General features: G+C 46.8%; 31 non-coding genes and 7 pseudogenes across 31 annotated transcripts; all 38 read right to left on the reverse strand.

The window, feature by feature from the left end:
- Positions 1-105: 105 nt before the first annotated feature.
- Positions 106-224, reverse strand: LOC148797881 (5S ribosomal RNA). The gene has a single exon (XR_016069867.1). It is a non-coding gene; the product is annotated as a 5S ribosomal RNA (ribosomal RNA).
- A 354-nt stretch (positions 225-578) lies between these two features.
- Positions 579-697, reverse strand: LOC148797882 (5S ribosomal RNA). Its single transcript, XR_016072376.1, has one exon. It is a non-coding gene; the product is annotated as a 5S ribosomal RNA (ribosomal RNA).
- A 355-nt stretch (positions 698-1,052) lies between these two features.
- On the reverse strand, positions 1,053-1,171 carry LOC148797883 (5S ribosomal RNA). Its single transcript, XR_016069809.1, has one exon. It is a non-coding gene; the product is annotated as a 5S ribosomal RNA (ribosomal RNA).
- A 355-nt stretch (positions 1,172-1,526) lies between these two features.
- Positions 1,527-1,645, reverse strand: LOC148797884 (5S ribosomal RNA). The gene has a single exon (XR_016068756.1). It is a non-coding gene; the product is annotated as a 5S ribosomal RNA (ribosomal RNA).
- Positions 1,646-2,000: 355 nt separating this feature from the next.
- On the reverse strand, positions 2,001-2,119 carry LOC148797885 (5S ribosomal RNA). The gene has a single exon (XR_016074207.1). It is a non-coding gene; the product is annotated as a 5S ribosomal RNA (ribosomal RNA).
- A 355-nt stretch (positions 2,120-2,474) lies between these two features.
- Positions 2,475-2,593, reverse strand: LOC148797886 (5S ribosomal RNA). Its single transcript, XR_016075769.1, has one exon. It is a non-coding gene; the product is annotated as a 5S ribosomal RNA (ribosomal RNA).
- A 354-nt stretch (positions 2,594-2,947) lies between these two features.
- LOC148797887 (5S ribosomal RNA) lies at positions 2,948-3,066 on the reverse strand. Its single transcript, XR_016072730.1, has one exon. It is a non-coding gene; the product is annotated as a 5S ribosomal RNA (ribosomal RNA).
- A 354-nt stretch (positions 3,067-3,420) lies between these two features.
- On the reverse strand, positions 3,421-3,539 carry LOC148797888 (5S ribosomal RNA). Its single transcript, XR_016074208.1, has one exon. It is a non-coding gene; the product is annotated as a 5S ribosomal RNA (ribosomal RNA).
- A 255-nt stretch (positions 3,540-3,794) lies between these two features.
- On the reverse strand, positions 3,795-3,913 carry LOC148797889 (5S ribosomal RNA). Its single transcript, XR_016074970.1, has one exon. It is a non-coding gene; the product is annotated as a 5S ribosomal RNA (ribosomal RNA).
- A 354-nt stretch (positions 3,914-4,267) lies between these two features.
- On the reverse strand, positions 4,268-4,386 carry LOC148797890 (5S ribosomal RNA). The gene has a single exon (XR_016074209.1). It is a non-coding gene; the product is annotated as a 5S ribosomal RNA (ribosomal RNA).
- A 355-nt stretch (positions 4,387-4,741) lies between these two features.
- On the reverse strand, positions 4,742-4,860 carry LOC148797891 (5S ribosomal RNA). The gene has a single exon (XR_016075771.1). It is a non-coding gene; the product is annotated as a 5S ribosomal RNA (ribosomal RNA).
- Positions 4,861-5,214: 354 nt separating this feature from the next.
- LOC148797892 (5S ribosomal RNA) lies at positions 5,215-5,333 on the reverse strand. The gene has a single exon (XR_016071195.1). It is a non-coding gene; the product is annotated as a 5S ribosomal RNA (ribosomal RNA).
- Positions 5,334-5,688: 355 nt separating this feature from the next.
- On the reverse strand, positions 5,689-5,807 carry LOC148797893 (5S ribosomal RNA). The gene has a single exon (XR_016074211.1). It is a non-coding gene; the product is annotated as a 5S ribosomal RNA (ribosomal RNA).
- Positions 5,808-6,162: 355 nt separating this feature from the next.
- On the reverse strand, positions 6,163-6,281 carry LOC148797894 (5S ribosomal RNA). The gene has a single exon (XR_016069868.1). It is a non-coding gene; the product is annotated as a 5S ribosomal RNA (ribosomal RNA).
- A 354-nt stretch (positions 6,282-6,635) lies between these two features.
- On the reverse strand, positions 6,636-6,754 carry LOC148797895 (5S ribosomal RNA). The gene has a single exon (XR_016074981.1). It is a non-coding gene; the product is annotated as a 5S ribosomal RNA (ribosomal RNA).
- Positions 6,755-7,108: 354 nt separating this feature from the next.
- LOC148797896 (5S ribosomal RNA) lies at positions 7,109-7,227 on the reverse strand. Its single transcript, XR_016072005.1, has one exon. It is a non-coding gene; the product is annotated as a 5S ribosomal RNA (ribosomal RNA).
- A 356-nt stretch (positions 7,228-7,583) lies between these two features.
- Positions 7,584-7,702, reverse strand: LOC148797897 (5S ribosomal RNA). The gene has a single exon (XR_016068874.1). It is a non-coding gene; the product is annotated as a 5S ribosomal RNA (ribosomal RNA).
- Positions 7,703-8,056: 354 nt separating this feature from the next.
- On the reverse strand, positions 8,057-8,175 carry LOC148797898 (5S ribosomal RNA). The gene has a single exon (XR_016074993.1). It is a non-coding gene; the product is annotated as a 5S ribosomal RNA (ribosomal RNA).
- Positions 8,176-8,531: 356 nt separating this feature from the next.
- LOC148797899 (5S ribosomal RNA) lies at positions 8,532-8,650 on the reverse strand (annotated as a pseudogene).
- A 354-nt stretch (positions 8,651-9,004) lies between these two features.
- LOC148797900 (5S ribosomal RNA) lies at positions 9,005-9,123 on the reverse strand. The gene has a single exon (XR_016071305.1). It is a non-coding gene; the product is annotated as a 5S ribosomal RNA (ribosomal RNA).
- A 354-nt stretch (positions 9,124-9,477) lies between these two features.
- Positions 9,478-9,596, reverse strand: LOC148797901 (5S ribosomal RNA). The gene has a single exon (XR_016074913.1). It is a non-coding gene; the product is annotated as a 5S ribosomal RNA (ribosomal RNA).
- A 355-nt stretch (positions 9,597-9,951) lies between these two features.
- LOC148797902 (5S ribosomal RNA) lies at positions 9,952-10,070 on the reverse strand (annotated as a pseudogene).
- A 354-nt stretch (positions 10,071-10,424) lies between these two features.
- Positions 10,425-10,543, reverse strand: LOC148797903 (5S ribosomal RNA). Its single transcript, XR_016071324.1, has one exon. It is a non-coding gene; the product is annotated as a 5S ribosomal RNA (ribosomal RNA).
- Positions 10,544-10,899: 356 nt separating this feature from the next.
- LOC148797904 (5S ribosomal RNA) lies at positions 10,900-11,018 on the reverse strand (annotated as a pseudogene).
- A 354-nt stretch (positions 11,019-11,372) lies between these two features.
- On the reverse strand, positions 11,373-11,491 carry LOC148797905 (5S ribosomal RNA). The gene has a single exon (XR_016071306.1). It is a non-coding gene; the product is annotated as a 5S ribosomal RNA (ribosomal RNA).
- A 354-nt stretch (positions 11,492-11,845) lies between these two features.
- On the reverse strand, positions 11,846-11,964 carry LOC148797906 (5S ribosomal RNA). The gene has a single exon (XR_016074914.1). It is a non-coding gene; the product is annotated as a 5S ribosomal RNA (ribosomal RNA).
- A 355-nt stretch (positions 11,965-12,319) lies between these two features.
- Positions 12,320-12,438, reverse strand: LOC148797907 (5S ribosomal RNA; annotated as a pseudogene).
- Positions 12,439-12,792: 354 nt separating this feature from the next.
- On the reverse strand, positions 12,793-12,911 carry LOC148797908 (5S ribosomal RNA). The gene has a single exon (XR_016073525.1). It is a non-coding gene; the product is annotated as a 5S ribosomal RNA (ribosomal RNA).
- Positions 12,912-13,265: 354 nt separating this feature from the next.
- LOC148797909 (5S ribosomal RNA) lies at positions 13,266-13,384 on the reverse strand. The gene has a single exon (XR_016074916.1). It is a non-coding gene; the product is annotated as a 5S ribosomal RNA (ribosomal RNA).
- Positions 13,385-13,739: 355 nt separating this feature from the next.
- Positions 13,740-13,858, reverse strand: LOC148797910 (5S ribosomal RNA; annotated as a pseudogene).
- A 354-nt stretch (positions 13,859-14,212) lies between these two features.
- On the reverse strand, positions 14,213-14,331 carry LOC148797911 (5S ribosomal RNA). Its single transcript, XR_016071325.1, has one exon. It is a non-coding gene; the product is annotated as a 5S ribosomal RNA (ribosomal RNA).
- Positions 14,332-14,687: 356 nt separating this feature from the next.
- Positions 14,688-14,806, reverse strand: LOC148797912 (5S ribosomal RNA; annotated as a pseudogene).
- Positions 14,807-15,160: 354 nt separating this feature from the next.
- On the reverse strand, positions 15,161-15,279 carry LOC148797913 (5S ribosomal RNA). The gene has a single exon (XR_016071307.1). It is a non-coding gene; the product is annotated as a 5S ribosomal RNA (ribosomal RNA).
- Positions 15,280-15,633: 354 nt separating this feature from the next.
- On the reverse strand, positions 15,634-15,752 carry LOC148797914 (5S ribosomal RNA). Its single transcript, XR_016074917.1, has one exon. It is a non-coding gene; the product is annotated as a 5S ribosomal RNA (ribosomal RNA).
- A 355-nt stretch (positions 15,753-16,107) lies between these two features.
- Positions 16,108-16,226, reverse strand: LOC148797915 (5S ribosomal RNA; annotated as a pseudogene).
- A 354-nt stretch (positions 16,227-16,580) lies between these two features.
- LOC148797916 (5S ribosomal RNA) lies at positions 16,581-16,699 on the reverse strand. Its single transcript, XR_016069498.1, has one exon. It is a non-coding gene; the product is annotated as a 5S ribosomal RNA (ribosomal RNA).
- A 354-nt stretch (positions 16,700-17,053) lies between these two features.
- Positions 17,054-17,172, reverse strand: LOC148797917 (5S ribosomal RNA). The gene has a single exon (XR_016075004.1). It is a non-coding gene; the product is annotated as a 5S ribosomal RNA (ribosomal RNA).
- A 356-nt stretch (positions 17,173-17,528) lies between these two features.
- On the reverse strand, positions 17,529-17,647 carry LOC148797918 (5S ribosomal RNA). Its single transcript, XR_016068875.1, has one exon. It is a non-coding gene; the product is annotated as a 5S ribosomal RNA (ribosomal RNA).
- Between the last annotated feature and the right edge of the window lie 237 nt (positions 17,648-17,884).

A 17,884-nucleotide genomic window follows, 5' to 3' on the forward strand; every position in this document is an offset into this window, starting at 1 on the left:
GTGCCGCAAATGGTCCGAGTATCCGGCGCGTTGTTTGAGTTTGTCTCGCCGACACGACAAATGGAATTTGCAAATACGATATCGAAATAAAATATTAATAAAATTGGGGTGAAACACAAGGACTTCCCAGGAGGTCACCCATCCTAATACTACTCTCGCCCAAGCACACTTAACTTCGGAGTTCTGATGGGATCCGGTGCATTAGTGCTGGTATGATCGCACCCGTTTAATTCATGCTCGCTTAGATCTTTATGCACTATCTTGCTCCCCTCCATTAATTGTTTTAGATTTGAAAAAACTGTGTATGCAGCCTTCCTCCCTTGGTAACCGTGCACAAGCTCCTACGTGAGCAGAGTGTTTGCATTTCAGATCTGCCGCACCCCCGGATAGATGCAATACTATCGCGGGGCCCACAATGCATGACGAATGCCGAAAGCCCGGTTCTTGCATCGTTGCCATTCAGTAATGACGATCGTGCCGCAAATGGTCCGAGTATCCGACGCATTGTTTCCAGTTGTCTCCCAGAAACAACAAATGGAATTTGCAAATACAAATCAAAATAAAATATTAATAAAATTGGGGTGCAACACGAGGACTTCCCAGGAGGTCACCCATCCTAGTACTACTCTCGCCCAAGCACGCTTAACTTCGGAGTTCTGATGGGATCCAGTGCATTAGTGCTGGTATAATCGCACCCGTTTATTTCATGCTCGCTTAGATCTTTATGCACTATCTTGCTCCCCTCCATTAATTGTTTTTGATTTGAAAAAACTGTGTATGCAGCCTTCCTCCCTTGGTAACCGTGCACAAGCTCCTACGTGAGCAGAGTGTTTGCTTTTCAGATCTGTCGCACCCCCGGATAGATGCAATACTATCGCGGGGCCCACAATGCACGACGAATGCCAAAAGCCCGGTTTTTGCACGGTTCTCATTCAGTAATGACGATTGTGCCGCAAATGGTCCGAGTATCCGGCGCGTTGTTTGCGTTTGTCTCGCCGAAACGACAAATGGAATTTGCAAATACGATATCGAAATAAAATATTAATAAAATTGGGGTGCAACACGAGGACTTCACAGGAGGTCACCCATCCTAGTACTACTCTCGCCCAAGCACGCTTAACTTCGGAGTTCTAATGGGATCCAGTGCATTTGTGCTGCTATGATCGCACCCGTTTAATTCATGCTCGCTTAGATCTTTATGCACTATCTTGCTCCCCTCCATTAATTGTTTTAGACTTGAAAAAACTGTGTATGCAGCCTTCCTCCCTTGGTAACCGTGCACAAGCTCTTACGTGAGCAGAGTGTTTGCTTTTTAGATCTGCCGCACCCCCGGATAGATGCAATACTATCGCGGGGCCCACAATGCACGACGAATGCCAAAAGCCCGGTTTTTGCACGGTTCTCATTCAGTAATGACGATTGTGCCGCAAATGGTCCGAGTATCCGGCGCGTTGTTTGCGTTTGTCTCGCCGAAACGACAAATGGAATTTGCAAATACGATATCGAAATAAAATATTAATAAAATTGGGGTGCAACACGAGGACTTCCCAGGAGGTCACCCATCCTAGGACTACTCCCGCCCATGCACAGTTAACTTCGGAGTTCTGATGGGATCCGGTGCATTAGTGCTGGTATGATCGCACCCGTTTAATTCATGCTCGCTTAGATCTTTATGCACTATCTTGCTCCCCTCCATTAATTGTTTTAGACTTGAAAAAACTGTGTATGCAGCCTTCCTCCCTTGGTAACCGTGCACAAGCTCCTACGTGAGCAGAGTGTTTGCTTTTTAGATCTGCCGCACCCCCGGATAGATGCAATACTATCGCGGGGCCCACAATGCACGACGAATGCCAAAAGCCCGGTTTTTTCACGGTTCCCATTCAGTAATGACAATCGTGCCGCAAATGGTCCGAGTATCCGGCGCGTTGTTTGCGTTTGTCTCACCGAAACGACAAATGGAATTTGCAAATACGATATCGAAATAAAATATTAATAAAATTGGGGTGCAACACGAGGACTTCCCAGGAGGTCACCCATCCTAGGACTACTCCCGCCCATGCACACTTAACTTCGGAGTTCTGATGGGATCCGGTGCATTAGTGCTGGTATGATCGCACCCGTTTAATTCATGCTCGCTTAGATCTTTATGCACTATCTTGCTCCCCTCCATTAATTGTTTTAGACTTGAAAAAACTGTGTATGCAGCCTTCCTCCCTTGGTAACCGTGCACAAGCTCCTACGTGAGCAGAGTGTTTGCTTTTCAGATCTGCCGCACCCCCGGATAGATGCAATACTATCGCGGGGCCCACAATGCACGACGAATGCCAAAAGCCCGGTTTTTGCACGGTTCTCATACAGTAATGACGATTGTGCCGCAAATGGTCCGAGTATCCGGCGCGTTGTTTGCGTTTGTCTCGCCGAAACGACAAATGGAATTTGCAAATACGATATCGAAATAAAATATTAATAAAATTGGGGTGCAACACGAGGACTTCACAGGAGGTCACCCATCCTAGTACTACGCTCGCCCAAGCACACTTAACTTCGGAGTTCTGATGGGATCCGGTGCATTAGTGTTGGTATGATCGCACCCGTTTAATTCATGCTCGCTTAGATCTTTATGCACTATCTTGCTCCCCTCCATTAATTGTTTTAGATTTGAAAAAACTGTGTATGCAGCCTTCCTCCCTTGGTAACCGTGAACAAGCTCCTACGTGAGCAGAGTGTTTGCATTTCAGATCTGCCGCACCCCCGGATAGATGCAATACTATCGCGGGGCCCACAATGCATGACGAATGCCGAAAGCCCGGTTCTTGCATCGTTGCCATTCAGTAATGACGATCGTGCCGCAAATGGTCCGAGTATCCGACGCATTGTTTCCAGTTGTCTCCCAGAAACAACAAATGGAATTAGCAAATACAAATCAAAATAAAATATTAATAAAATTGGGGTGCAACACGAGGACTTCCCAGGAGGTCACCCATCCTAGTACTACTCTCGCCCAAGCACGCTTAACTTCGGAGTTCTGATTGGATCCGGTGCATTAGTGCTGGTATGATCGCACCCGTTTAATTCATGCTCGCTTCGATCTTTATGCACTATCTTGCTCCCCTCCATTAATTGTTTTAGACTTGAAAAAACTGTGTATGCAGCCTTCCTCCCTTGTAACCGTGCACAAGCTCTTACGTGAGCAGAGTGTTTGCTTTTTAGATCTGCCGCACCCCCGGATAGATGCAATACTATCGCGGGGCCCACAATGCACGACGAATGCAAAAAGCCCGGTTTTTTCACGGTTCCCATTCAGTAATGACAATCGTGCCGCAAATGGTCCGAGTATCCGGCGCGTTGTTTGCGTTTGTCTCACCGAAACGACAAATGGAATTTGCAAATACGATATCGAAATAAAATATTAATAAAATTGGGGTGCAACACGAGGACTTCCCAGGAGGTCACCCATCCTAGGACTACTCCCGCCCATGCACACTTAACTTCGGAGTTCTGATGGGATCCGGTGCATTAGTGCTGGTATGATCGCACCCGTTTAATTCATGCTCGCTTAGATCTTTATGCACTATCTTGCTCCCCTCCATTAATTGTTTTAGACTTGAAAAAACTGTGTATGCAGCCTTCCTCCCTTGGTAACCGTGCACAAGCTCCTACGTGAGCAGAGTGTTTGCTTTGTTTGAGTTTGTGCTGGTATGGTCCGAGTATCCGGCGCGTTGTTTGAGTTTGTCTCGCCGAAACGACAAATGGAATTTGCAAATACGATATCGAAATAAAATATTAATAAAATTGGGGTGCAACACGAGGACTTCCCAGGAGGTCACCCATCCTAGTACTACTCTCGCCCAAGCACGCTTAACTTCGGAGTTCTGATGGGATCCGGTGCATTAGTGCTGGTATGATCGCACCCGTTTAATTCATGCTCGCTTCGATCTTTATGCACTATCTTGCTCCCCTCCATTAATTGTTTTAGACTTGAAAAAACTGTGTATGCAGCCTTCCTCCCTTGTAACCGTGCACAAGCTCTTACGTGAGCAGAGTGTTTGCTTTTTAGATCTGCCGCACCCCCGGATAGATGCAATACTATCGCGGGGCCCACAATGCACGACGAATGCCAAAAGCCCGGTTTTTTCACGGTTCCCATTCAGTAATGACAATCGTGCCGCAAATGGTCCGAGTATCCGGCGCGTTGTTTGCGTTTGTCTCACCGAAACGACAAATGGAATTTGCAAATACGATATCGAAATAAAATATTAATAAAATTGGGGTGCAACACGAGGACTTCCCAGGAGGTCACCCATCCTAGGACTACTCCCGCCCATGCACACTTAACTTCGGAGTTCTGATGGGATCCGGTGCATTAGTGCTGGTATGATCGCACCCGTTTAATTCATGCTCGCTTAGATCTTTATGCACTATCTTGCTCCCCTCCATTAATTGTTTTAGACTTGAAAAAACTGTGTATGCAGCCTTCCTCCCTTGGTAACCGTGCACAAGCTCCTACGTGAGCAGAGTGTTTGCTTTTCAGATCTGCCGCACCCCCGGATAGATGCAATACTATCGCGGGGCCCACAATGCACGACGAATGCCAAAAGCCCGGTTTTTGCACGGTTCTCATACAGTAATGACGATTGTGCCGCAAATGGTCCGAGTATCCGGCGCGTTGTTTGCGTTTGTCTCGCCGAAACGACAAATGGAATTTGCAAATACGATATCGAAATAAAATATTAATAAAATTGGGGTGCAACACGAGGACTTCACAGGAGGTCACCCATCCTAGTACTACGCTCGCCCAAGCACACTTAACTTCGGAGTTCTGATGGGATCCGGTGCATTAGTGTTGGTATGATCGCACCCGTTTAATTCATGCTCGCTTAGATCTTTACGCACTATCTTGCTCCCCTCCATTAATTGTTTTAGATTTGAAAAAACTGTGTATGCAGCCTTCCTCCCTTGGTAACCGTGAACAAGCTCCTACGTGAGCAGAGTGTTTGCATTTCAGATCTGCCGCACCCCCGGATAGATGCAATACTATCGCGGGGCCCACAATGCATGACGAATGCCGAAAGCCCGGTTCTTGCATCGTTGCCATTCAGTAATGACGATCGTGCCGCAAATGGTCCGAGTATCCGACGCATTGTTTCCAGTTGTCTCCCAGAAACAACAAATGGAATTAGCAAATACAAATCAAAATAAAATATTAATAAAATTGGGGTGCAACACGAGGACTTCCCAGGAGGTCACCCATCCTAGTACTACTCTCGCCCAAGCACGCTTAACTTCGGAGTTCTGATTGGATCCGGTGCATTCGTGCTGGTATGATCGCACCCATTTAATTCATGCTCGCTTAGATCTTTATGACCTATCTTGCTCCCTTCCATTAATTGTTTTAGATTTGAAAAAAATGTGTATGCAGCCTTCTTCCCTTGGTAACCGTGCACAAGCTCCTACGTGAGCGGAGTGTTTGCTTTTCAGATCTGCCGCACCTCCGGATAGATGCAATACTATCGCGGGGCCCACAATGCACGACGAATGCCAAAAGCCCGGTTTTTTCACGGTTCCCATTCAGTAATGACAATCGTGCCGCAAATGGTCCGAGTATCCGGCGCGTTGTTTGCGTTTGTCTCGCCGAAACGACAAATGGAATTTGCAAATACGATATCGAAATAAAATATTAATAAAATTGGGGTGCAACACGAGGACTTCCCAGGAGGTCACCCATCCTAGGACTACTCCCGCCCATGCACACTTAACTTCGGAGTTCTGATGGGATCCGGTGCATTAGTGCTGGTATGATCGCACCCGTTTAATTCATGCTCGCTTAGATCTTTATGCACTATCTTGCTCCCCTCCATTAATTGTTTTAGACTTGAAAAAACTGTGTATGCAGCCTTCCTCCCTTGGTAACCGTGCACAAGCTCCTACGTGAGCAGAGTGTTTGTTTTTCAGATCTGCCGCACCCCCGGATAGATGCAATACTATCGCGGGGCCCACAATGCACGATGAATGCCAGAAGCCCGGTTTTTGCACGGTTCCCATTCAGTAATGACGATCGTGCCGCAAATGGTCCGAGTATCCGGCGCGTTGTTTGAGTTTGTCTCGCCGACACGACAAATGGAATTTGCAAATACGATATCGAAATAAAATATTAATAAAATTGGGGTGAAACACAAGGACTTCCCAGGAGGTCACCCATCCTAATACTACTCTCGCCCAAGCACACTTAACTTCGGAGTTCTGATGGGATCCGGTGCATTAGTGCTGGTATGATCGCACCCGTTTAATTCATGCTCGCTTAGATCTTTATGCACTATCTTGCTCCCCTCCATTAATTGTTTTAGATTTGAAAAAACTGTGTATGCAGCCTTCCTCCCTTGGTAACCGTGCACAAGCTCCTACGTGAGCAGAGTGTTTGCATTTCAGATCTGCCGCACCCCCGGATAGATGCAATACTATCGCGGGGCCCACAAGGCATGACGAATGCCGAAAGCCCGGTTCTTGCATCGTTGCCATTCAGTAATGACGATCGTGCCGCAAATGGTCCGAGTATCCGACGCATTGTTTCCAGTTGTCTCCCAGAAACAACAAATGGAATTTGCAAATACAAATCAAAATAAAATATTAATAAAATTGGGGTGCAACACGAGGACTTCCCAGGAGGTCACCCATCCTAGTACTACTCTCGCCCAAGCACGCTTAACTTCGGAGTTCTGATGGGATCCGGTGCATTAGTGCTGGTATGATCGCACCCGTTTAATTCATGCTCGCTTAGATCTTTATGCACTATCTTGCTCCCCTCCATTAATTGTTTTAGACTTGAAAAAACTGTGTATGCAGCCTTCCTCCCTTGGTAACCGTGCACAAGCTCTTACGTGAGCAGAGTGTTTGCTTTTTAGATCTGCCGCACCCCCGGATAGATGCAATACTATCGCGGGGCCCACAATGCATGACGAATGCCGAAAGCCCGGTTCTTGCATCGTTGCCATTCAGTAATGACGATCGTGCCGCAAATGGTCCGAGTATCCGACGCATTGTTTCCAGTTGTCTCCCAGAAACAACAAATGGAATTTGCAAATACAAATCAAAATAAAATATTTATAAAATTGGGGTGCAACACGAGGACTTCCCAGGAGGGCACCCATCCTAGTACTACTCTCGCCCAAGCACGTTTAACTTCGGAGTTCTGATGGGATCCGGTGCATTAGTGCTGGTATGATCGCACCCGTTTAATTCATGCTCGCTTAGATCTTTATGCACTATCTTGCTCCCCTCCATTAATTGTTTTAGACTTGAAAAAAACTGTGTATGCAGCCTTCCTCGCTTGGTAACCGTGCACAAGCTCTTACGTGAGCAGAGTGTTTGCTTTTTAGATCTGCCGCACCCCCGGATAGATGCAATACTATCGCGGGGCCCACAATGCACGACGAATGCCAAAAGCCCGGTTTTTTCACGGTTCCCATTCAGTAATGACAATCGTGCCACAAATGGTCCGAGTATCCGGCGCGTTGTTTGCGTTTGTCTCGCCGAAACGACAAATGGAATTTGCAAATACGATATCGAAATAAAATATTAATAAAATTGGGGTGCAACACGAGGACTTCCCAGGAGGTCACCCATCCTAGGACTACTCCCGCCCATGCACACTTAACTTCGGAGTTCTGATGGGATCCGGTGCATTAGTGCTGGTATGATCGCAACCGTTTTATTCATGCTCGCTTAGAACTTTATGCACTATCTTGCTCCCCTCCATTAATTGTTTTAGACTTGAAAAAACTGTGTATGCAGCCTTCCTCCCTTGGTAACCGTGCACAAGCTCTTACGTGAGCAGAATGTTTGCTTTTTAGATCTGCCGCACCCCCGGATAGATGCAATACTATCGCGGGGCCCACAATGCATGACGAATGCCGAAAGCCCGGTTCTTGCATCGTTGCCATTCAGTAATGACGATCGTGCCGCAAATGGTCCGAGTATCCGACGCATTGTTTCCAGTTGTCTCCCAGAAACAACAAATGGAATTTGCAAATACAAATCAAAATAAAATATTAATAAAATTGGGGTGCAACACGAGGACTTCCCAGGAGGTCACCCATCCTAGTACTACTCTCGCCCAAGCACGCTTAACTTCGGAGTTCTGATGGGATCCGGTGCATTAGTGCTGGTATGATCGCACCCGTTTAGTTCATGCTCGCTTAGATCTTTATGCACTATCTTCCTCCCCTCCATTAATTGTTTTAGACTTGAAAAAAACTGTGTATGCAGCCTTCCTCCCTTGGTAACCGTGCACAAGCTCTTACGTGAGCAGAGTATTTGCTTTTTAGATCTGCCGCACCCCCGGATAGATGCAATACTATCGCGGGGCCCACAATGCACGACGAATGCCAAAAGCCCGGTTTTTTCACGGTTCCCATTCAGTAATGACAATCGTGCCGCAAATGGTCCGAGTATCCGGCGCGTTGTTTGCGTTTGTCTCGCCGAAACGACAAATGGAATTTGCAAATACGATATCGAAATAAAATATTAATAAAATTAGGGTGCAACAAGAGGACTTCCCAGGAGGTCACCCATCCTAGGACTACTCCCGCCCATGCACACTTAACTTCGGAGTTCTGATGGGATCCGGTGCATTAGTGCTGGTATGATCTTACCCGTTTAATTCATGCTCGCTTAGATCTTTATGCACTATCTTGCTCCCCTCCATTAATTGTTTTAGATTTGAAAAAACTGTGTATGCAGCCTTCCTCCCTTGGTAACCGTGCACAAGCTCCTACGTGAGCAGAGTGTTTGCATTTCAGATCTGCCGCACCCCCGGATAGATGCAATACTATCGCGGGGCCCACAATGCATGACGAATGCCGAAAGCCCGGTTCTTGCATCGTTGCCATTCAATAATGACGATCGTGCCGCAAATGGTCCGAGTATCCGACGCATTGTTACCAGTTGTCTCCCAGAAACAACAAATGGAATTTGCAAATACAAATCAAAATAAAATATTAATAAAATTGGGGTGCAACACGAGGACTTCCCAGGAGGTCACCCATCCTAGTACTACTCTCGCCCAAGCACGCTTAACTTCGGAGTTCTGATGGGATCCGGTGCATTAGTGCTGGTATTATCGCACCCGTTTAATTCATGCTCGCTTAGATCTTTATGCACTATCTTGCTCCCCTCCATTAATTGTTTTAGACTTGAAAAAACTGTGTATGCTGCCTTCCTCCCTTGTAACCGTGCACAAGCTCTTACGTGAGCAGAGTGTTTGCTTTTTAGATCTGCCGCACCCCCGGATAGATGCAATACTATCGCGGGGCCCACAATGCACGACGAATGCCAAAAGCCCGGTTTTTTCACGGTTCCCATTCAGAAATGACAATCGTGCCGCAAATGGTCCGAGTATCCGGCGCGTTGTTTGCGTTTGTCTCGCCGAAACGACAAATGGAATTTGCAAATACGATATCGAAATAAAATATTAATAAAATTGGGGTGCAACACGAGGACTTCCCAGGAGGTCACCCATCCTAGGACTACTCCCGCCCATGCACACTTAACTTCGGAGTTCTGATGGGATCCGGTGCATTAGTGCAGGTATGATCGCACCCGTTTAATTCATGCTCGCTTAGATCTTTATGCACTATCTTGCTCCCCTCCATTAATTGTTTTAGACTTGAAAAAACTGTGTATGCAGCCTTCCTCCCTTGGTAACCGTGCACAAGCTCCTACGTGAGCAGAGTGTTTGCTTTTCAGATCTGCCGCACCCCCGGATAGATGCAATACTATCGCGGGGCCCACAATGCACGACGAATGCCAAAAGCCCGGTTTTTGCACGGTTCCCATTCAGTAATGACGATCGTGCCGCAAATGGTCCGAGTATCCGGCGCGTTGTTTGAGTTTGTCTCGCCGACACGACAAATGGAATTTGCAAATACGATATCGAAATAAAATATTAATTAAATTGGGGTGAAACACAAGGACTTCCCAGGAGGTCACGCATCCTAATACTACTCTCGCCCAAGCACACTTAACTTCGGAGTTCTGATGGGATCCGGTGCATTAGTGCTGGTATGATCGCACCCGTTTAATTCATGCTCGCTTAGATCTTTATGCACTATCTTGCTCCCCTCCATTAATTGTTTTAGATTTGAAAAAACTGTGTATGCAGCCTTCCTCCCTTGGTAACCGTGCACAAGCTCCTACGTGAGCAGAGTGTTTGCATTTCAGATCTGCCGCACCCCCGGATAGATGCAATACTATCGCGGGGCCCACAATGCATGACGAATGCCGAAAGCCCGGTTCTTGCATCGTTGCCATTCAGTAATGACGATCGTGCCGCAAATGGTCCGAGTATCCGACGCATTGTTTCCAGTTGTCTCCCAGAAACAACAAATGGAATTTGCAAATACAAATCAAAATAAAATATTAATAAAATTGGGGTGCAACACGAGGACTTCCCAGGAGGTCACCCATCCTACTACTACTCTCGCCCAAGCACGCTTAACTTCGGAGTTCTGATGGGATCCGGTGCATTAGTGCTGGTATGATCGCACCCGTTTAGTTCATGCTCGCTTAGATCTTTATGCACTATCTTCCTCCCCTCCATTAATTGTTTTAGACTTGAAAAAAACTGTGTATGCAGCCTTCCTCCCTTGGTAACCGTGCACAAGCTCTTACGTGAGCAGAGTGTTTGCTTTTTAGATCTGCCGCACCCCCGGATAGATGCAATACTATCGCGGGGCCCACAATGCACGACGAATGCCAAAAGCCCGGTTTTTTCACGGTTCCCATTCAGTAATGACAATCGTGCCGCAAATGGTCCGAGTATCCGGCGCGTTGTTTGCGTTTGTCTCGCCGAAACGACAAATGGAATTTGCAAATACGATATCGAAATAAAATATTAATAAAATTAGGGTGCAACAAGAGGACTTCCCAGGAGGTCACCCATCCTAGGACTACTCCCGCCCATGCACACTTAACTTCGGAGTTCTGATGGGATCCGGTGCATTAGTGCTGGTATGATCTTACCCGTTTAATTCATGCTCGCTTAGATCTTTATGCACTATCTTGCTCCCCTCCATTAATTGTTTTAGATTTGAAAAAACTGTGTATGCAGCCTTCCTCCCTTGGTAACCGTGCACAAGCTCCTACGTGAGCAGAGTGTTTGCATTTCAGATCTGCCGCACCCCCGGATAGATGCAATACTATCGCGGGGCCCACAATGCATGACGAATGCCGAAAGCCCGGTTCTTGCATCGTTGCCATTCAATAATGACGATCGTGCCGCAAATGGTCCGAGTATCCGACGCATTGTTTCCAGTTGTCTCCCAGAAACAACAAATGGAATTTGCAAATACAAATCAAAATAAAATATTAATAAAATTGGGGTGCAACACGAGGACTTCCCAGGAGGTCACCCATCCTAGTACTACTCTCGCCCAAGCACGCTTAACTTCGGAGTTCTGATGGGATCCGGTGCATTAGTGCTGGTATTATCGCACCCGTTTAATTCATGCTCGCTTAGATCTTTATGCACTATCTTGCTCCCCTCCATTAATTGTTTTAGACTTGAAAAAACTGTGTATGCTGCCTTCCTCCCTTGTAACCGTGCACAAGCTCTTACGTGAGCAGAGTGTTTGCTTTTTAGATCTGCCGCACCCCCGGATAGATGCAATACTATCGCGGGGCCCACAATGCACGACGAATGCCAAAAGCCCTGTTTTTTCACGGTTCCCATTCAGAAATGACAATCGTGCCGCAAATGGTCCGAGTATCCGGCGCGTTGTTTGCGTTTGTCTCGCCGAAACGACAAATGGAATTTGCAAATACGATATCGAAATAAAATATTAATAAAATTGGGGTGCAACACGAGGACTTCCCAGGAGGTCACCCATCCTAGGACTACTCCCGCCCATGCACACTTAACTTCGGAGTTCTGATGGGATCCGGTGCATTAGTGCAGGTATGATCGCACCCGTTTAATTCATGCTCGCTTAGATCTTTATGCACTATCTTGCTCCCCTCCATTAATTGTTTTAGACTTGAAAAAACTGTGTATGCAGCCTTCCTCCCTTGGTAACCGTGCACAAGCTCCTACGTGAGCAGAGTGTTTGCTTTTCAGATCTGCCGCACCCCCGGATAGATGCAATACTATCGCGGGGCCCACAATGCACGACGAATGCCAAAAGCCCGGTTTTTGCACGGTTCCCATTCAGTAATGACGATCGTGCCGCAAATGGTCCGAGTATCCGGCGCGTTGTTTGAGTTTGTCTCGCCGACACGACAAATGGAATTTGCAAATACGATATCGAAATAAAATATTAATAAAATTGGGGTGAAACACAAGGACTTCCCAGGAGGTCACGCATCCTAATACTACTCTCGCCCAAGCACACTTAACTTCGGAGTTCTGATGGGATCCGGTGCATTAGTGCTGGTATGATCGCACCCGTTTAATTCATGCTCGCTTAGATCTTTATGCACTATCTTGCTCCCCTCCATTAATTGTTTTAGATTTGAAAAAACTGTGTATGCAGCCTTCCTCCCTTGGTAACCGTGCACAAGCTCCTACGTGAGCAGAGTGTTTGCATTTCAGATCTGCCGCACCCCCGGATAGATGCAATACTATCGCGGGGCCCACAATGCATGACGAATGCCGAAAGCCCGGTTCTTGCATCGTTGCCATTCAGTAATGACGATCGTGCCGCAAATGGTCCGAGTATCCGACGCATTGTTTCCAGTTGTCTCCCAGAAACAACAAATGGAATTTGCAAATACAAATCAAAATAAAATATTAATAAAATTGGGGTGCAACACGAGGACTACCCAGGAGGTCACCCATCCTAGTACTACTCTCGCCCAAGCACGCTTAACTTCGGAGTTCTGATGGGATCCGGTGCATTAGTGCTGGTATTATCGCACCCGTTTAATTCATGCTCGCTTAGATCCTTATGCACTATCTTGCTCCCCTCCATTAATTGTTTTAGACTTGAAAAAACTGTGTATGCTGCCTTCCTCCCTTGTAACCGTGCACAAGCTCTTACGTGAGCAGAGTGTTTGCTTTTTAGATCTGCCGCACCCCCGGATAGATGCAATACTATCGCGGGGCCCACAATGCACGACGAATGCCAAAAGCCCGGTTTTTTCACGGTTCCCATTCAGAAATGACAATCGTGCCGCAAATGGTCCGAGTATCCGGCGCGTTGTTTGCGTTTGTCTCGCCGAAACGACAAATGGAATTTGCAAATACGATATCGAAATAAAATATTAATAAAATTGGGGTGCAACACGAGGACTTCCCAGGAGGTCACCCATCCTAGGACTACTCCCGCCCATGCACACTTAACTTCGGAGTTCTGATGGGATCCGGTGCATTAGTGCAGGTATGATCGCACCCGTTTAATTCATGCTCGCTTAGATCTTTATGCACTATCTTGCTCCCCTCCATTAATTGTTTTAGACTTGAAAAAACTGTGTATGCAGCCTTCCTCCCTTGGTAACCGTGCACAAGCTCCTACGTGAGCAGAGTGTTTGCTTTTCAGATCTGCCGCACCCCCGGATAGATGCAATACTATCGCGGGGCCCACAATGCACGACGAATGCCAAAAGCCCGGTTTTTGCACGGTTCCCATTCAGTAATGACGATCGTGCCGCAAATGGTCCGAGTATCCGGCGCGTTGTTTGAGTTTGTCTCGCCGACACGACAAATGGAATTTGCAAATACGATATCGAAATAAAATATTAATTAAATTGGGGTGAAACACAAGGACTTCCCAGGAGGTCACGCATCCTAATACTACTCTCGCCCAAGCACACTTAACTTCGGAGTTCTGATGGGATCGGGTGCATTAGTGCTGGTATGATCGCACCCGTTTAATTCATGCTCGCTTAGATCTTTATGCACTATCTTGCTCCCCTCCATTAATTGTTTTAGATTTGAAAAAACTGTGTATGCAGCCTTCCTCCCTTGGTAACCGTGCACAAGCTCCTACGTGAGCAGAGTGTTTGCATTTCAGATCTGCCGCACCCCCGGATAGATGCAATACTATCGCGGGGCCCACAATGCATGACGAATGCCGAAAGCCCGGTTCTTGCATCGTTGCCATTCAGTAATGACGATCGTGCCGCAAATGGTCCGAGTATCCGACGCATTGTTTCCAGTTGTCTCCCAGAAACAACAAATGGAATTTGCAAATACAAATCAAAATAAAATATTAATAAAATTGGGGTGCAACACGAGGACTTCCCAGGAGGTCACCCATCCTACTACTACTCTCGCCCAAGCACGCTTAACTTCGGAGTTCTGATGGGATCCGGTGCATTAGTGCTGGTATGATCGCACCCGTTTAGTTCATGCTCGCTTAGATCTTTATGCACTATCTTCCTCCCCTCCATTAATTGTTTTAGACTTGAAAAAAACTGTGTATGCAGCCTTCCTCCCTTGGTAACCGTGCACAAGCTCTTACGTGAGCAGAGTGTTTGCTTTTTAGATCTGCCGCACCCCCGGATAGATGCAATACTATCGCGGGGCCCACAATGCACGACGAATGCCAAAAGCCCGGTTTTTTCACGGTTCCCATTCAGTAATGACAATCGTGCCGCAAATGGTCCGAGTATCCGGCGCGTTGTTTGCGTTTGTCTCGCCGAAACGACAAATGGAATTTGCAAATACGATATCGAAATAAAATATTAATAAAATTAGGGTGCAACAAGAGGACTTCCCAGGAGGTCACCCATCCTAGGACTACTCCCGCCCATGCACACTTAACTTCGGAGTTCTGATGGGATCCGGTGCATTAGTGCTGGTATGATCTTACCCGTTTAATTCATGCTCGCTTAGATCTTTATGCACTATCTTGCTCCCCTCCATTAATTGTTTTAGATTTGAAAAAACTGTGTATGCAGCCTTCCTCCCTTGGTAACCGTGCACAAGCTCCTACGTGAGCAGAGTGTTTGCATTTCAGATCTGCCGCACCCCCGGATAGATGCAATACTATCGCGGGGCCCACAATGCATGACGAATGCCGAAAGCCCGGTTCTTGCATCGTTGCCATTCAATAATGACGATCGTGCCGCAAATGGTCCGAGTATCCGACGCATTGTTTCCAGTTGTCTCCCAGAAACAACAAATGGAATTTGCAAATACAAATCAAAATAAAATATTAATAAAATTGGGGTGCAACACGAGGACTTCCCAGGAGGTCACCCATCCTAGTACTACTCTCGCCCAAGCACGCTTAACTTCGGAGTTCTGATGGGATCCGGTGCATTAGTGCTGGTATTATCGCACCCGTTTAATTCATGCTCGCTTAGATCTTTATGCACTATCTTGCTCCCCTCCATTAATTGTTTTAGACTTGAAAAAACTGTGTATGCTGCCTTCCTCCCTTGTAACCGTGCACAAGCTCTTACGTGAGCAGAGTGTTTGCTTTTTAGATCTGCCGCACCCCCGGATAGATGCAATACTATCGCGGGGCCCACAATGCACGACGAATGCCAAAAGCCCTGTTTTTTCACGGTTCCCATTCAGAAATGACAATCGTGCCGCAAATGGTCCGAGTATCCGGCGCGTTGTTTGCGTTTGTCTCGCCGAAACGACAAATGGAATTTGCAAATACGATATCGAAATAAAATATTAATAAAATTGGGGTGCAACACGAGGACTTCCCAGGAGGTCACCCATCCTAGGACTACTCCCGCCCATGCACACTTAACTTCGGAGTTCTGATGGGATCCGGTGCATTAGTGCAGGTATGATCGCACCCGTTTAATTCATGCTCGCTTAGATCTTTATGCACTATCTTGCTCCCCTCCATTAATTGTTTTAGACTTGAAAAAACTGTGTATGCAGCCTTCCTCCCTTGGTAACCGTGCACAAGCTCCTACGTGAGCAGAGTGTTTGCTTTTCAGATCTGCCGCACCCCCGGATAGATGCAATACTATCGCGGGGCCCACAATGCACGACGAATGCCAAAAGCCCGGTTTTTGCACGGTTCCCATTCAGTAATGACGATCGTGCCGCAAATGGTCCGAGTATCCGGCGCGTTGTTTGAGTTTGTCTCGCCGACACGACAAATGGAATTTGCAAATACGATATCGAAATAAAATATTAATAAAATTGGGGTGAAACACAAGGACTTCCCAGGAGGTCACGCATCCTAATACTACTCTCGCCCAAGCACACTTAACTTCGGAGTTCTGATGGGATCCGGTGCATTAGTGCTGGTATGATCGCACCCGTTTAATTCATGCTCGCTTAGATCTTTATGCACTATCTTGCTCCCCTCCATTAATTGTTTTAGATTTGAAAAAACTGTGTATGCAGCCTTCCTCCCTTGGTAACCGTGCACAAGCTCCTACGTGAGCAGAGTGTTTGCATTTCAGATCTGCCGCACCCCCGGATAGATGCAATACTATCGCGGGGCCCACAATGCATGACGAATGCCGAAAGCCCGGTTCTTGCATCGTTGCCATTCAGTAATGACGATCGTGCCGCAAATGGTCCGAGTATCCGACGCATTGTTTCCAGTTGTCTCCCAGAAACAACAAATGGAATTTGCAAATACAAATCAAAATAAAATATTAATAAAATTGGGGTGCAACACGAGGACTTCCCAGGAGGTCACCCATCCTGGTACTACTCTCGCCCAAGCACGCTTAACTTCGGAGTTCTGATGGGATCCGGTGCATTAGTGCTGGTATGATCGCACCCGTTTAATTCATGCTCGCTTAGATCTTTATGCACTATCTTGCTCCCCTCCATTAATTGTTTTAGACTTGAAAAAACTGTGTATGCAGCCTTCCTCCCTTGGTAACCGTGCACAAGCTCTTACGTGAGCAGAGTGTTTGCTTTTTAGATCTGCCGCACCCCCGGATAGATGCAATACTATCACGGGGCCCACAATGCATGACGAATGCCGAAAGCCCGGTTCTTGCATCGTTGCCATTCAGTAATGACGATCGTGCCGCAAATGGTCCGAGTATCCGACGCATTGTTTCCAGTTGTCTCCCAGAAACAACAAATGGAATTTGCAAATACAAATCAAAATAAAATATTAATAAAATTGGGGTGCAACACGAGGACTTCCCAGGAGGTCACCCATCCTAGTACTACTCTCGCCCAAGCACGCTTAACTTCGGAGTTCTGATGGGATCCGGTGCATTAGTGCTGGTATGATCGCACCCGTTTAATTCATGCTCGCTTAGATCTTTATGCACTATCTTGCTCCCCTCCATTAATTGTTTTAGACTTGAAAAAAACTGTGTATGCAGCCTTCCTCGCTTGGTAACCGTGCACAAGCTCTTACGTGAGCAGAGTGTTTGCTTTTTAGATCTGCCGCACCCCCGGATAGATGCAATACTATCGCGGGGCCCACAATGCACGACGAATGCCAAAAGCCCGGTTTTTTCACGGTTCCCATTCAGTAATGACAATCGTGCCACAAATGGTCCGAGTATCCGGCGCGTTGTTTGCGTTTGTTTCGCCGAAACGACAAATGGAATTTGCAAATACGATATCGAAATAAAATATTAATAAAATTGGGGTGCAACACGAGGACTTCCCAGGAGGTCACCCATCCTAGGACTACTCCCGCCCATGCACACTTAACTTCGGAGTTCTGATGGGATCCGGTGCATTAGTGCTGGTATGATCGCAACCGTTTTATTCATGCTCGCTTAGAACTTTATGCACTATCTTGCTCCCCTCCATTAATTGTTATAGACTTGAAAAAACTGTGTATGCAGCCTTCCTCCCTTGGTAACCGTGCACAAGCTCTTACGTGAGCAGAATGTTTGCTTTTTAGATCTGCCGCACCCCCGGATAGATGCAATACTATCGCGGGGCCCACAATGCATGACGAATGCCGAAAGCCCGGTTCTTGCATCGTTGCCATTC

This window comes from Nelumbo nucifera, chromosome 4 (genome assembly GCF_055504915.1).
Source record: "Nelumbo nucifera cultivar China Antique chromosome 4, China Antique-T2T, whole genome shotgun sequence".
Taxonomy (NCBI): domain Eukaryota; kingdom Viridiplantae; phylum Streptophyta; class Magnoliopsida; order Proteales; family Nelumbonaceae; genus Nelumbo; species Nelumbo nucifera.